A 15661-nucleotide genomic window follows, 5' to 3' on the forward strand; every position below is an offset into this window, starting at 1 on the left:
ATGGAGGAGCAGTCAGCAAAGATCACAGGTCCCAGCATGTGATATCTCTGATCAAGGCTGAGCATGGCACGCTGAGATGTGAGATAGGCTGTATCTTTTTGTTAGTAATAAGATCAGCTTCACTTTGGATCAGGAACTATATGATCTTGCTGTGAAAACACAAAGCAGGGATTCAGGAGACTAGGGTACTATTTCCAACTCTACCACAGACTTATCAATCATAGAATATCAGGGTTGGAAGAGACCTCAGGAGGTCATGTAGTCCAACCCCCTGGTCAAAGCAGGACCAATTCCCAACTAAATCATCCCAGCCAGGGCTTTGTCAAGCCGGGCCTTAAAACTCTCTAAGGATGGAGAGTCTTTTTTTATCATTATAAAATTTGGTGGTAGTGGCTGTTGACAAATCTTGTGTTAAGGCTGAGGCAGATATGAGTATTTTTGATGTCTGGATTTTTTTCATTGGACAACCAAGACAACTTTACTTCATTGCCAAAGATACAGAAGGGATGGGGGAGAGGGGAGACACAAGGCATAGACATGTTGGAACATCCATTCTAACAGATATAAAGTGTCTAACAAAATCACAGCGAAATAACAGTTTATTGAATTGATCTCAAAAACATAGCAGCAGAAAAGAATTCCAGTGCATTTTAATAAAGCACATCTTTAAAATACTACATACCATATCACACATAATTTATCCATAAAGAAACAAACAGCTTTATTGTATTTTTATAGCAGTATTTTTAAACAAAGGAAAAAAAAAAAAAGATTCTGGCACTAAGCAATGGAATGAGCTTGGTTAGCAACAGTCATTTAAAGCTCCTCAAAGGAGAATAGGATTATGCTGTTTATTATATTTCTCAGAAATGAAGTAAAAGTCCTCCAGAGTGACTACCTCACAGAACAGCTGTATGAGCTGATAGACTGGGTCAGCTGTTTAATATTCAAATCTAAACAGTCCAGGAAGTTAGGTGAGTTCTTCCTTAAGGGTTTTATTACCTGAGGCTCTTGAAATGCAATAGTTACAATAACCGAATACAAACAGATATTGTTTTACAGAACTAGAAAAGAAATCAGTACATTCCCTCCTCTTCCATCTGGGTTACCATCTTAGTGCCACAGTGACTGTGCATCGAGTCTTCCTTGCTCCCAGGTGTTTTCTACAGCATTTTCTGCTGAGGACCCTGGTTGGCCTGCTCCACCACTGCCTCATGATCTTTCCCCAAATACTTGTACAAGGAAAAGGGGAAGCCAGCTTCCAGTTTGCCAATGACAAAATAATGCCCCCAGTCATGAGTTCCTTACTTTGTTAGCACACTATATTAAACATGGTTGTGTTTAATAACGGAAACATTACTGTTGTACCTATTGATTGTAGCTGAAAACAAAAGGATGAATTGTCAAGTTGATAAAGCACTGGCACATTAATTACTAAAATGACTGGTTAGACCACTTGAAAGACAAGACAAGGGAGATGGAGGGTTTGGGTTTTTTTAAAATTAGGTTATAGCTAATTACTTTTTAATTTTTATTTGGATTGTAATGAAGCCTGAGCTTAATGAGGTGATAACAGTGAGATTTCTGTGGGGAGGGGTGGGGGGAAACTACTTTTCAATCTCTGTTTCTAAGGGCCATATTTTAAAAGGTATTTAGGTGCACCTGGGTGCCTAACTCCCATTTGAAAATCCCACTTGGCATCTGTTTCCTTAGGTACCTTTCAGAATCAGGCCATAAGTCATCATAAAGTCTGTTCTTTTAGAAGTGGTGAGTGCCCACAACTCAAGCTGAAGGCCATAGGAGACATGAATGCTACTCGGCACCTTTGAAAATCAAGCCCATAGTGTATGGACATTGTAATTCTACACAAAGGGAGAGTTTCTTTTCGACAGAATTGCAATCTAGAACACTGCATATTGTTATTGTTGCCGAAGTTCTTATCTTAGTGCAGCACCATTTTATAAGTTTTACTTAACTTAATTAGTTTTATTTTTTTAATTAAAATGCATCACTTTAATCAAAGCATAGCTAATTGGTACTTATATATCCAGTGTGCCCTATGAATGTCCAAATGTACGAGATGGTAGTTTGGAACCCAGTGGAGGAACAGTAGTGTGGTAGAAATGTTAGATGTGAGCATACATTACAGTACATAGTAAATACTGATTTTGGAACCTGGTCTAAATGTGGACTGACAAACTCCCCTACTGAGACTTGGCACCCAAACTTTGAGAACCACCTTGTGAGTGGACATCTTTCTGCTTACGATTTCCTGACAATGCACGCACTCATAAACTAAGCGACCTTTAATACAGACATGGCATTTTCTACTCTGGATCTGAATAGAGGATACAGACTTAAAAAAAATAAAATAAATCCTGTCAACACTATAGGTTGCTAGCTGTCATGGTTGGCCCTCTCGTGCTGCTTCTAATAAGCCTGCTGCTCTACCAAAGCTCTTACTTATCTGATCTGCTGAAACAGTGCCTTATAAGGCAAGTAAACCTCTCAAAAGCCACTCAACTAGTAAGGATGTTGCAAAAGGTGATGTCATTCTATATCACCTGGTAAGAGCATAAACTGTTTTGGAGGGAGACAGAGTACAATAGACTCTAGTCCATAGTGTTGACCAGGGCAATACAAGACACCAAGATTCATCGTCTACAATTAGTGAGTGTATGACAGCCTATTCCCTGATCCGGGTTTGGTGACCTGGTGGTAAAACACCTGTCTGCACTAGCACTCCCACTATTCCTAGACTGACAAGAGGTAGACCAATGGTGGGAACCCCTCTTAAAATTCCCGATGCAAATGCAACTCAAACTTTAGACTTCATTAAAGATCCAGCAAAGAAGTTTAACAAAAAAGCTGTCCCAAAGTCAATGGGAGTTAACTGGAGTGTTGGGACTAAGGCTACTTATTGAAGTTTTACCTGTGCAGATAGCTTCCAAACATACTCTTGTGTCCCAACCAAACCGAAGGTTATGCTAACCTACAGTCTCTTAGCATAAATAAAGCAAACATCATTTACGTACCTATTCCCTCAGAAGTGACCTTCCAGTAAATGGGTATATTCCCTAAATCTGTTGGGAGGGGGGTTACAAATAGAACATAATGATACTACCCTTACTATCCCAAGTAATTGACATTAAAGCAGTAAGGGAAAGACAACTGTAAAAAATTAGATTTCTTGGTACCTTATTATCCAGTTGAAATACCTACTGATTTTTCTAAAACACAATTGTGCATGCTCAATAACTGACAAAATTAACTGTTGAGCAAATTCCTCTAAAAGCAGCAATTTTTCAAAGGTGAATATTCTTGGGATCAGTTTTAACATAGTTATAAATTAAATCCTTGGATTATAGTGGTGATAATTGATGTTAATGGCCAGTTGCTTAGTTATAAATGGCTTTTTTTTATTAAATGACTTTTTTCTATGCCCCAAAGTTAATTGGCATGCAAGCTATGGTTAGGTGGTTTTAAAACAATAATGTTCAATATTTACTGCTTAATTATACTAATGAAATGTTACTGGTTTTTTCCTGAGTTTTGGGAATGAATTTAGTCATTGCGGCCTGTTTTTGTTTCTTTCAGCTCTCAAATTGCATAATATTGCTGATGGCGGTCACTTGTCAGTAGAACTGCTGATCACTGTGTTTTCAGAGGGCATGACTTATGGCTGTAAAAGTGGAACCTCATCTTATTTCAGTGATGCTATTGACTTGTTTTGAAGCAGTTTACCTTTTGATGCCACTATTTTTGTGAAACTCATCCTAAAAGGAAAAAAAAATTAAAAAAGGAGTTTTCTGTGGGTGGTGAACAACAAAGTTCTGGTTAATTACATCAGATAAAATTTTGGCAAGTATATAAATCAGGTACACTGATAAAATGAGCCTGCTGAGATTAATGTTTAGTATAATATAAATTACTCATGTCCGTCAATAGTTAAAGTTAACATTTTAACCCTGATTTCATGCAATCAGGTTTATTTGAGCTAATGTAGTCCTAGCACAGCCGTCACAGTGGTATCTGTGCACAACTTTTCCAAAGCATTCACTTCTCAGGCTGACAGTTTTCATAATGGACTAGATCCTGAGACCTATTCTAGGTACCTTGTGCTATTCTGGCTTAACTAGTTGGACAAGTTACCACAGTGAAGGACAATCAGAAAGTGGTATAAAAGTCTTTTGACTGTCAAGAATGAACAGGATTGCTTGGTAAACTGGACCGATTCAAACAATATGTGTTGTAATAGATGTGTAACTTTGCATTTCATATAGGAACAAGGAATGCAGGCCAAACCTATAGAATGAGGGATTGTACCCTGGAAAGCAGTGTTTCTGAAAAGGATTTAGGGGTCATAATGGACAAGAAACTCAACATGAGCTCCCAGAACGATGCTGTGGCAGAAAGTACTAATGCAATCCTTGAATGTATGAACAGAGGTGGAATGATAGAAGTAAGGAGGTGATTTTTACTTTTTTAAACAGCATTGGTGTCAAGGCTGAATCCTCACTCTGTCACTTTGAGTACAGAAGGTGGGGGCCTGCAAGGATTTTAAAAATTAATACTTGCCACTCCAGATTGTATTAAACTCCCAAGGTTACAGCTTTTCTCTGACTTTGGCTTGGTAAATACTGCCACCACCCAAATGCAAAACCCCCCTTAGGCCCAGGAAGGGGCACTTGGGAATTCCTCTCTGTGGGGTACCCTCAAGACCGTTCACGCCCCCTCTGGGGAAGAGCTGAGAAAGAAAACAAAGGAAATTAGCTGTGGCTACCAGCTAATGAAACAACATGCACAAACCTCTTAGGACACCAAAAATCCAATCCTGTTCTTAAAAAAGGTAAATTTTATTAAAAACAAAAAGGCAGAAAATACATCTGGAACTTAGAAGTTTTTGCTAGATTTTAAAAGAGCAATTCCAAAAATTAAGCAACCAAAATAGCTTTCTTGGGGGTTAGCTTAAAAGTTACAAGCAAACAAATGCATCTGGGGTTAGCACAGAGAAGATCCACAAGCCAAAATAAAGAAATAAACCTGATCACGTCGATTTAAACATGCCCTGTCCAATGATTTTTTTTTGTATGGAAGATGAATTTTTAATACTTGGTTCAAGCCTTATACAGCATTGCTGCTTATAGCATTGCTGCTCTGTGTCTCCTTCTCCAGAGAACAGACAAAGGGGAAGTTTTTTCCACCCAATTTAAAAAGTTCTAGCCTTCCCATTGGCTCTTTTGGTCAGGTGCCCACTCCTTTTCTTTTACCTGTGGGCTTGTTAACCCTTTACTAAAACAAGCAGAGAACAGACACCAAGAGGGATTTTACAGCTAACTGGCTGGCTAGGTGTCCATAAAAGGGAGCTACACCCCCCCACACACACCCTTCATTTATCACAATTGGTGAGACCAGAACTAGAATAGTGTGTACAGTTATGGTGTCCAGATTTTAAAAGGATGTTGAAGAACTGGAGGAGGTACAGAAAAAAGGCCACAAAAATGACTCAAGGGCTGGAAAAATGCCTTACAGTGAGTGATTTAAAGACCTCACTCTGTTTAGGTAATCAAAAAGAAGACTGAGAGGTGACTTGATTACAGTGTGTAAGTACCTTCACAGGGAGAAAATACTGGGTATTAAAGGGCTCTTTAATCTAGCAGAGAAAGGTGTTACAAGAACAAATGGCTGGAAACTAAAGCCAGACAAATTCAAATTAGAAATTAGGGTCGTATTTTTGATAGTGAGGGTGATTAACCATTGGAACAAATTACCAAGGGACTTGGTGGATTCTCCATCACTTGACGTTTTCAAATAAAGACTCAATGCTTTTCTAGAAGATATGCATTAGTCTAACAAGTTATTGGGTTCAATACAGGGATAACTGGGTGAATTTCAATAGCCTATTATTTAGAATGCCAGACTACATGTTCTGATGATCCCTTCTGGCCTTCAACTATGAATCTATTAATCTAATCCAAGAGACCATCTTTTCTGACTCCAACACATTAGTGGTATAGCTACACTGCACACTGCTGGAGGCAGCACGTGGGATATGTGTAGCTACACGTGGCAGTGAAAGGCTCTGGCGGGGTGAGGAGGTAGCAGAGAAAGGCTCAGACAGTAGGAAACTGCCAGAGCCATATCCCACTGCCTGCCCTTGCCAGAGCCTTTCCCCACTGCTGGAACCCTTCCCTGTAGCAGGGAAAGACTCCTGCAGCCAGGGCCGGCTCCAGCGTTTTTGCCACCCCAGTGGCGAAAAAAAAAAATAAAGCCACAATCAGCTCTACCGCCGCTGCTTCATTCTTCGGCGAAAGGGACTGAAGGACCCGCTGCCAAATTGCCGCCGAAGAGCTGGACGTGCCGCCCCTTTCCATTGGCCGCACCGCCCCTTTCCATTGGCCGCCCCAAACACCTGCTTGCTGTGCTGGTGCCTGGAGCCGGCCCTGCCTGCATCAGGACATCAGCCTGCTAAAAATAGCGGTATAGATGGGGAGGGCATCGCTTGGGTATGTAGAAAGCCATGTAGGGTACATACCCTAAGGGTTCAGGTGTATCTTTAGTCATCTAAGCAGTGCCTCACTGTATATACTGCTATTTATGCACATGCTAGGGGTGTGTGTGTGCAGCGTATGTACTCTACATGCCACCATTAAAGAGTGTACAGTGTAGACATACTTTAAGACGCACACTGTATCTGGTCCTTCATAGGAGCCTAAAGTTTGGGGGATGCAAAAAGCCTACTAGATTATGGCTCAGATAATTTCCTTTCCCCTCAAATTTCTGTGCACAGAGTAGGCATGTGGATTCCATCCTTCCCACATGAAAGGCGGTCTCACCCACCTCCACACCACTGTCCACCCTTCTTCTGGACCCACATAAGCTGAGTCCATGCAGGTGAGTGTATGGAGGTAGGATATACCATGGAAGAAATGGGCAAGCCTCAGGAACCGCAGTAACCCTGGGAATCCTTGGTAGGCCACAATTCCCTGGAGATCCACAAGGTTTAAGGGTGCATCCTATGACCTTCTCTGTTAGAGGCAAGCCCTGCCCTGTGACAGGTTGATGTGGTAGAGATACCTGTGAAGGGATCCTCATGGAGATTTCCACCCCCGGAGTGCCTTCCTGTGGGTTTTACCACATATAGGATTAATTTGGCCTTATTAGTCTTCCCAAATCTCCCTGGGGCAGTGAAGAAGGTGAAACTGTTCCTGTCATGCATCTATAAGGATGAACGAGATGTGGCTAAGATAACATTGCTGGTAGGGAATAGTTTTAATTTTGCTTTTCTATTGTTTTGTGACTTTTACCTGGGAAACTTTAACATTGGATCAATTTTGTTTTGTTTTGCATTTAATCTAAACAGCCAGAGTAGGTTAGCAGGGGATAGTTATCCTAAAATAGAAAATGGGTAGCATTGTGCCTACAATATATTACATAGCTCCTTGATAAATTAGTTCAAGAAATTGTTGAATATAGAATCTGTTTGCTTGATAGCCTGCCAGTCACTTTACAGAAAATAGACCTCGAAAGCTCATTTTTGCCAAGAGCTTGCTCTCTCATTCCACTCTAGCAATTGTACATCAGTTCTTTTTCTATTAAATTTAGTTTAAGGTTAAGAAAACAGCATACCTGTTCCTAGCAATCCTCCTAGCTGGGTGGAGGTTATTCAGAAAGCTCATTTTGTAGTCAATGTGAAGGAGCCCCTTTTCCCCACCAGTGAATGCTCCTGGAGTTAACTACACTTGGTTGTGTAATCACAACAGACTGCAGCCTCTTTTGAATACACTGGTTAAACCTAATGCAGCTGCATACAATTATGATAATTATCTATCATTTATACAGTGTGCATGACACTCTACAGATGGATTAAAGATTTGGCTCCTGCCCTGAAGAGCAAGATTGGGCCCTTCAGCCTAAAATGGAAGCAAGCTCTTGATAAGCAGAACTCCACCATCTAGCATATGGATTCTGTGTGCAGATGGCTTGCAGGATGACATCTGAAGATAGAAAGGACATTTTTATTCTTCAGGCCTTACTCACACGGAGTGCGTTCAATGAAATTCCTCATATGACTAAAAGCTATTCCCAGCACTCTAAAAAAACCACCTCTATGAGAGGCATAGCTACCAGCACTGGTGCCCTGTCTACACTGGTGCTTTACAGCGCTGAAACTTGCAGTGCTCATGGGGGTGTTTTTCACACCCCTGAGTGAGAAAGTTGCAGCACTGTAAATTGCTAGTGTAGACAAGCCCTAAGAAAGGTAGAATTGGGCCTTTCATTTGCAGGGCTCATAGGCTGGGCAAAGGGACTAGGTAAATAGCACAGATAGTTTTTCATTTGATCACAAGAGTAGGATGTGAATGGGGGAAATATGAAAATGAGCATCTGTTAGCAGAAACATCAGACATGGATGTTAAAAAATATCTGATTTTACCTAGATGTTTCTCTTTTCTTCCACAAGAAGAAATGAAGTTTATAGCCATCTCCTCATCCAGCATTTCTGAGATTTCACATTTTATTGACTAGCTGCCTTCAGGGCTTGAGGAGTCTTTGTGTTAAGAATCCACCTGATAATAATGTTTCACCGGGAACATAATAATTCTCTATTGCTACAGGCGATTGGCATGAAAACTTCAAAGTCAACTAAAAAGTCTCTTTTTTATTAGTTGGAATTTGTTTCCAGTTCTTTTTTTTCATTCTATGCATCTGACTTGCTGCAGCAACTGAAATAGTGATATGTGTGCTGCTTCTGATAAAATGTTATTCAGTGTCTTTGCTCAATTTACAGATCACATTCCCTGCAAAAAGGACTCTTTATACTAGCAAATTTAGTGCTCAGTTTTCAGCAATAGTGCAGTGGTAGCAAAGGTGAAAGCCCTAGGATAGACAGGGCTTAGGCATTTTTTCCACTCTGTCATGAATACTTGCTCAGAGCAATGAGAGAAACCTAATAACGTTCACCAGAGGCTAAATAGGTCATCTACATGATTTGTCTTGTCTTCATCAACATCAGCCATGTTTTGTGGGAAGCCTGATTTTGGAAAGTGACCTTGCCTTTCTTGCTCCCTTTCCTGATAAAGACAAGATAAAACCATTGATTTGACCTACTGGTATTTGGTCTCTGATGGAGGTTACTGGATGCACTATTCCTATAAAACATATGCCAGCTGATTCATGGACACTAGAAACTGTGAGCTCACCAGTTACTAGCAAATAGGCTATTTTTCCAATATGTGGCCTATGTATGGTACTTACTCATAGTAGCTGAGTAAGTTTCTCACAGTCTTTAATGTACTTATCCTTGCAACATCCTGTGAAGTCCCTTGTTACTGATGGGGAACAGAAGTACAAACAGGTTAAAGCTCACTTCTTCAAAGGTATTTAGGCACCTAACTTCCTTTGAAATCAGAGTGACTTGGCCAAGGTCACACAGGAAGTCTTGGGCAGAGTAGGGTCTCCTACATACTAGACTAATGTTTTGACTACCTGGCCAATACTTACTCTTATCATCAAAAGAACCAGAAAAACACAAGAAACCCAACAACTGAGTCATTAGCAGTATTGAGAGTTAACAAAAGCCATCTGGGCAGCTATGCGTCCAATCCTTCTGCAGTTGTAACAGTGCCATATTGTTTGCCCTAGAGAGAAAAGCTTGGAAGGAAAACAGCCAATATAGCCAACAAAAAAAAAAGGGCATAGATGAAAATTAGACATTAAAGGAACCTACAAGTAAACAATAAAAATGAAGGTGAGTGAGTAAGGAAACAGCCTGTTAAGGGCCATGGTAAGGCAATAATATTCATCAGGGCCTGTCCACAAACCTTGAGAAAACTAACCCACTATTATCACATTATCTTCACCTTCAAAACCAGATTAGTGGCTCTATCCCTACTTTCTCTCCTGCTTATTCACATTGGTTTCAAAGAGGTTTATTAATCCTTACACTTCTTAAGATTTCTTTTCATGGAACTGCACAGGCCATGTAACCCCATGCAAATGAGTCAGCTCACTCTGTTTTCTGTACTGGCTGAATACCCCCCTTCCCAAACATACACACAATTTGTGTCCATGGCAGATTTAACTATCTGAAATTATACCCTCTATATGGTCATCTAAACCCCTTACAAGGTAAAAAGAAAGCATCTTAATGCTGACCCTGTGTTTCATCTCCTTCCTCATAATATCCTGCTTTTGGATTATTAAAATCTTATATGTGTCAGGGCCATAAGAAAAAGACTGCTTGTACACCAGCTTTTTAGGGGTCTCTGATCCCATGCAAAGTTTGCAACTCATGGACCAATCTTATCTCCTTTGGTAGCATGCAGTGGCAAAGAGGAAATGACTCTTGAATGCTCCCTTCTCCTGGAAGGAGCAGGAGCTCTAAGCCTGATTTCTTTCCCCCCACCACACTCCATTGTTGGCATCTCAGGACCCTGTTTTTGCCTGGCAGGGAACAGGATATCGTAAGTTTGAAAATTAGCTCTGGGTAAAAAATGAAACATGTCCTTGAATCTAAATAAAGAAAGATAATATTAACAACAACAATACTTTGAATGTATATAGTAGCTGTGACTTGTCAGGGCTAGGATTGTGTTTTAATGTATGTTTGTGCAGCATTCATCAAAACTGGTCTCTAAACCTCATTGGCACCTCAAGGTGCTATTATAAGAATACATCCCTAAATGGAGGCATATGATGTTTCCACTGCCACCCTCCTTCTGGGTCTCTGCCAGAGGAGATGAACAGACTGATGAAGCCTGAGCAGGGAACTTGCTGAATCAGTCCATCCATCAGGCACGCAAGTCTTGTCTGCTCCTCTGCCATATTGAGGCAGCACTGGCTGACTCTGAGACATCAGGGGAGTAGCTCATGCAACCCTGCTGTGAAGACTTTCCACCAGTGAGGTCTTCATGCCCCACATTAGGCTGGTGGAAACTTTACCTGGAGATTCATAATGCCTCTGTGTGGTAAATATAGCTATTGTAAAATAGGTTTTATACAAGTAAACTGAGGCTCAGAACACACTAGGCAAAAAGATTTGCTTCAGTTATGTGCTGGGAGGAGAGGACTCTCAGGGTCTCCAGCACTCTCTCTTCCTCACGTTAAAATTCTGCCAGCAAACTGAAGAACACTTTGGATGATTTTCCTGTTTTTGATGGAGGTCACCTCACCTCTGAGTACTGCTAAATCATCCCTGCCAGAGATGACTTCTCTCTGGCACTTAGAAAACTGCTTTTGAAGAACAAAAGAATTGCCTTTGGAATGAACCACATTGCACCAGTGTTTTCAGAATCTTCCACAGGGACAATTTTCCCTCTGCTCCCATACAGGTCTTCTTTACTCCCTCCTCCAAGCCACCACACTTCAAATTACATGGGCTGTAGACTGCACAGAAACACATAAACAACAATAGCTAGCTTGTCTTTCGAGAGGTATCAACAGTTCTTCACCAGAGGCTTTTCTTTTTCCCTTGATACTTTTGTCAGGATTGTGGGTTGTAATTCATCTTGGTCTGGTGCTTTGTCAACTTTTAATCATTCTAATTGCCTAATTATCTGCTCTAATGCAATGATAAAGCCTTTAACATTTTGTTCCTTCCTCTCCCTGCAGGAAATTCTATCTCATCCTCTGGGATGTCACCTTCTTCTTCTTCTTTTTATAAATATGAAGGAAGAGGAATGATTTAGGAAGCAATATTTGCTTCCCCTATATGACCATTCTTTCCTTTCTGTTGCCCCATTTTTTTGTCTTGCTCATTGTTAGCTCCTTATGGTTGTAATGACCTTTTAATAGAGAATCTTTATTTGCATTCATTTAATGTATTTTTCCTTTCTAATTTTTTTTTATGATTGTGTGGATACCTTTATCTATCTTAGGTACTTATATGGCCCTATTGCTACAGTATCTGAGCACCTCACAATCTTTGATATATTAATCCTCACAACAGCTGGGTAACAAGACAATCCAATTTTATAGATGTGGAACTGAGGCACAGAAAGATTAGCCAAAGGTTACACAGGAAATCTGTGGCAGAGCAGATGACTGAACCTGGGTCTACCAAGTTCTAGGCTGGTTCCCTAACCATTCAATGATCCTTCCACTCACTTTGAAAGTTTCTGTTTTATCCTTTTACAAGATTGTTATCACTCCTTTCCACAATCTCCTTTACCTTTGTATCCTCAACTGTACTCCCTGTAACACCTAGCAATACACCTTATATTATTCTCCCTTTTATTTTTTGATGTTCATCTTGATTTTTAAAAAGTCACCTACCAGTTTATCAAACCTCCTTCAGGACTACTTTCTCCACTTAAAATGCTCCAGTCTTTATCATGGTGGATAAAATATACCAATATGCCTTGCACCTTTACATTAAGGCCCCAGTCCTACAAAGATCTAAGCACATATGTAACCTTAGACTTTAGCAGCTTTGGGCTGAACTCAAGATGCTAATCTGAGTTAAAAGCTAAATTGCCAAGGTTTAACTGCTATTGTAACCAAATCAGCTAATATGAATTAAATTAGCACTTTTTTTTGCAGCACAGGTGCACCCATAGAAAGGAAAACTTAGTGTGTTATCTTTCTTGAGATATCCAAGATAATAATCAGTTAGGATATGTCTACAGCCAGCACATTTATCTAGCTGTAAGTACGGAGGGCATTCTCAAATAAGTTTAAAAATGGCAGTTTTGAAGAAGTTATCTGGCTAAGACATAGATATGCAGTGTGTACTCAGGAGATGATTTCAGAGGGTTACAGGCAGGGGCATTGGTTTGGGTGGTTCTCTGGAAATAACAAAAAAGGCTAAGTGTAGAATCTGACTGAATGTACAAAGGTTAGCCTTTTATACCAGTGAGCTAGGGAATCAGGCACACTAAATAGCAATTATGTGATCTTTGCTATGTCAGATTAAGGAAGTACCACCCTCTTCGCCAGCTTTACTCCCAGCTTGGATCCCCAGTTACAGCCTGTTTTCAAACTATCAGCACCTGACCGTTTTATTTTTTCTATTCTGAAATTTCTCCCCCAGGATCAGGACTTTCACAGGCTCACACATACAAATCCCATTAGTGTGATAGAACCCTAGCATAAAATGCTGATCATGTACCCTCCAAGGGCACAGGCTGTTATAGAAACTGCAGGAGCAGCTCTTGAGCAGTTTTACTGTTAACCTAATAATATGGAGTTTAATTTATAAACTGTGTGATATATTGGAAGTGACATTTTCAACATTTTATTTTTATTGCCACTTATTTCTGGCCCTTGCCAACATTTTTGTCCTGCTCTCCTCAAAAGTACTACTACAGCCCAGAACTGTTTGAGCCTGGCACTTTAAAATTTTGGCAGTAAAGCCAACTGAATAATTTTGGTGTCATTATAGAATAAATATATACCATCAACTGCATTTCTTGTGCTATAAATCTGTTCACTCATGTCCCTGAAGGGTATACATTTGGTTGCCCTGGAACCCAGCATGAGGTTGACCCTACACTCATCGATGTGACTGGCAGAGATTTAATGGTGCAGAACTGGGGGCCATGTACACACAGGGAAGACACAAGTAGCCTTCCCTTTCATGCACACGCCATACAAGGGCCAGGACAATGTCATTCTCTGCACTCAGAGTAGTGTAGCAACTACCGTACCTCCCGTGCAACCCTGAGAGTGCAAATCTTCCCAAAGGGTAGGGAAGAATTGGGGCCATGGCCATGTCCCCTTTGCATGTATATGCTAAGCACAGAAGAAGAAACCCATTACATCACCCTAATGGATGGTGAAGTGTGTGTACTCTTCCTGCATGTTTGGCAGATTTGGGGAGGTATTCTGAGACACAGCCTCTTCCCCAAATTCCTCTGGATTATGCACATCTACACCAGCCTCAGTACAGACTGGTGGCTTAAATGTTGCAATCAGGACCTTGGCATTCAGTCAGACAATGACAGTGCACTCACTGTTAGGCTGGGATTTTCAAAGGAGCCCAAGGGAGTTATGCACTGAAATCCCACTGAAGTTCAATGGGAAGACAATTTTTAATGTAGGTGGATGCCTAACTCCCATAGGCTCTTTTGAAAATCACAACCTTATGACATTAAAGATGAGACTGATTTATATCAACTTCTCATAAACCATTTATTCTGAGGGTGGAGAGAGGAGGGAGAAAACAATTTTTTACATTTATTTTCATATATACAAATTTTAAAGGAGAAGAAAAATCAGTTGACATTAGACCATCACTCCAGAAAAGTAAATAACCATTGTACCAGCCAATCACTTTTGACCCCTCCCATTCTGATAGCTTAATAAAAAGGGGGGAGGGCAGTGGAAGGGAGACCCTCAGCCAATTGTGAAGCTGTCCTAGATGCTGACTGATCAAGGGATAATAATTGATGAGAGATTCTCAAAGGGTGCATATTATTCATTTATTTAGAGACAGCTACATTTTAACTGCAAAAGGATACTGAAAAAACCTTTATGCCTGGAAATTGAACATAACTTCATGTTGTGAATCTCTGTAAGGAACGTGAACTTTATTCCAACATACTGTTTTTTTTGTTTTTGTTTTTTAAAAAAAGATCATGTCAGAGCCGAGTAGCTAATAAAAAAAACCAAAAAAATCCAGTTTCCAAAGAGATGTAAATTTCAGATCCAAGAGTCAGATTGTTGCACCCTTCCTCATGGTGGCAGGCACTCATTCACTCAAATAGTCCCATTGATTTCAAGCAGACTTCTTGGATGGGTAAGTACCTATTACTTTGAATAAGAGATGAAATCCTGTCCCCACTGAAGTCACCGAAGGGCTCCACGCAATCTGGCCTTGAAAATGCAACTTCTCAGGTCTGTTAAACTGGAGATCTAAAGGTTTGACAGAATCTCTTTATAACTTCATTATTTGCATTATAGAAGTGAGAAAAGGACACCTATGTAGCTTATTTTCAATATATAGCTAGTCTTAGTCTATGTATACACTACAAGGTAAGGGTATGTACTTGGCATGACTAAGCTGTGCCTCCACTGCCGCTACACTGCTAATTCTACTCTCATTAGGTTGATTAGAGCTAGTGTGAATACATGTACATGAACAGGGGAATCACATCTCTGTAGTCTGTACCTGTTCTCTATCACACCTATCACCACAAAATCTAAAAGTCTGTCAGCTTGAGTCACTGTCACTGACAGAAATGTTGATTGCCTTTAGACAGAGTTCTACAAGGAATAATGCACATCCATATTAGAAACATTTTAACACCCAGTTATCTTCCTGAGTTTATCAGATACCTGCTGCTACCGCACCTGCCTTCTTGGCAGCCAAAAGTGCCTCTCTTCCACAGTTTTTTTGTCCCCCCCCCCCCCCCTTTGTAGACGTATCAACAGGTGTGTTCAATTGTGAGGAAGGATACAGTGCCAGTGCTTCAATTCTGGCATAAAGGAAGGACTTCCTTTAGAGGAGAGGGCATGTGCAGGTTTATGAAGATTACTCAACAAACCCATTCCCGTCTGGCACTTGTGCCTTACTGAAAAGGTCCAACCAACTTTAGAGCAGGCAGCATGCCAATCTGACAGATGGGCATAAATGTAGCCAAGACACCAGGTACAATATGCAGCAAGTGTGTTTGCTGAGGGTTTGATTCTCAGCCAGCAATGCCCAAATGACTGTCTTGAA

The sequence above is a fragment of the Terrapene carolina genome, unplaced genomic scaffold (genome assembly GCF_002925995.2).
Source record: "Terrapene carolina triunguis isolate 2854851 unplaced genomic scaffold, T_m_triunguis-2.0 Scaffold42, whole genome shotgun sequence".
Lineage (NCBI taxonomy): Eukaryota > Metazoa > Chordata > Testudines > Emydidae > Terrapene > Terrapene triunguis.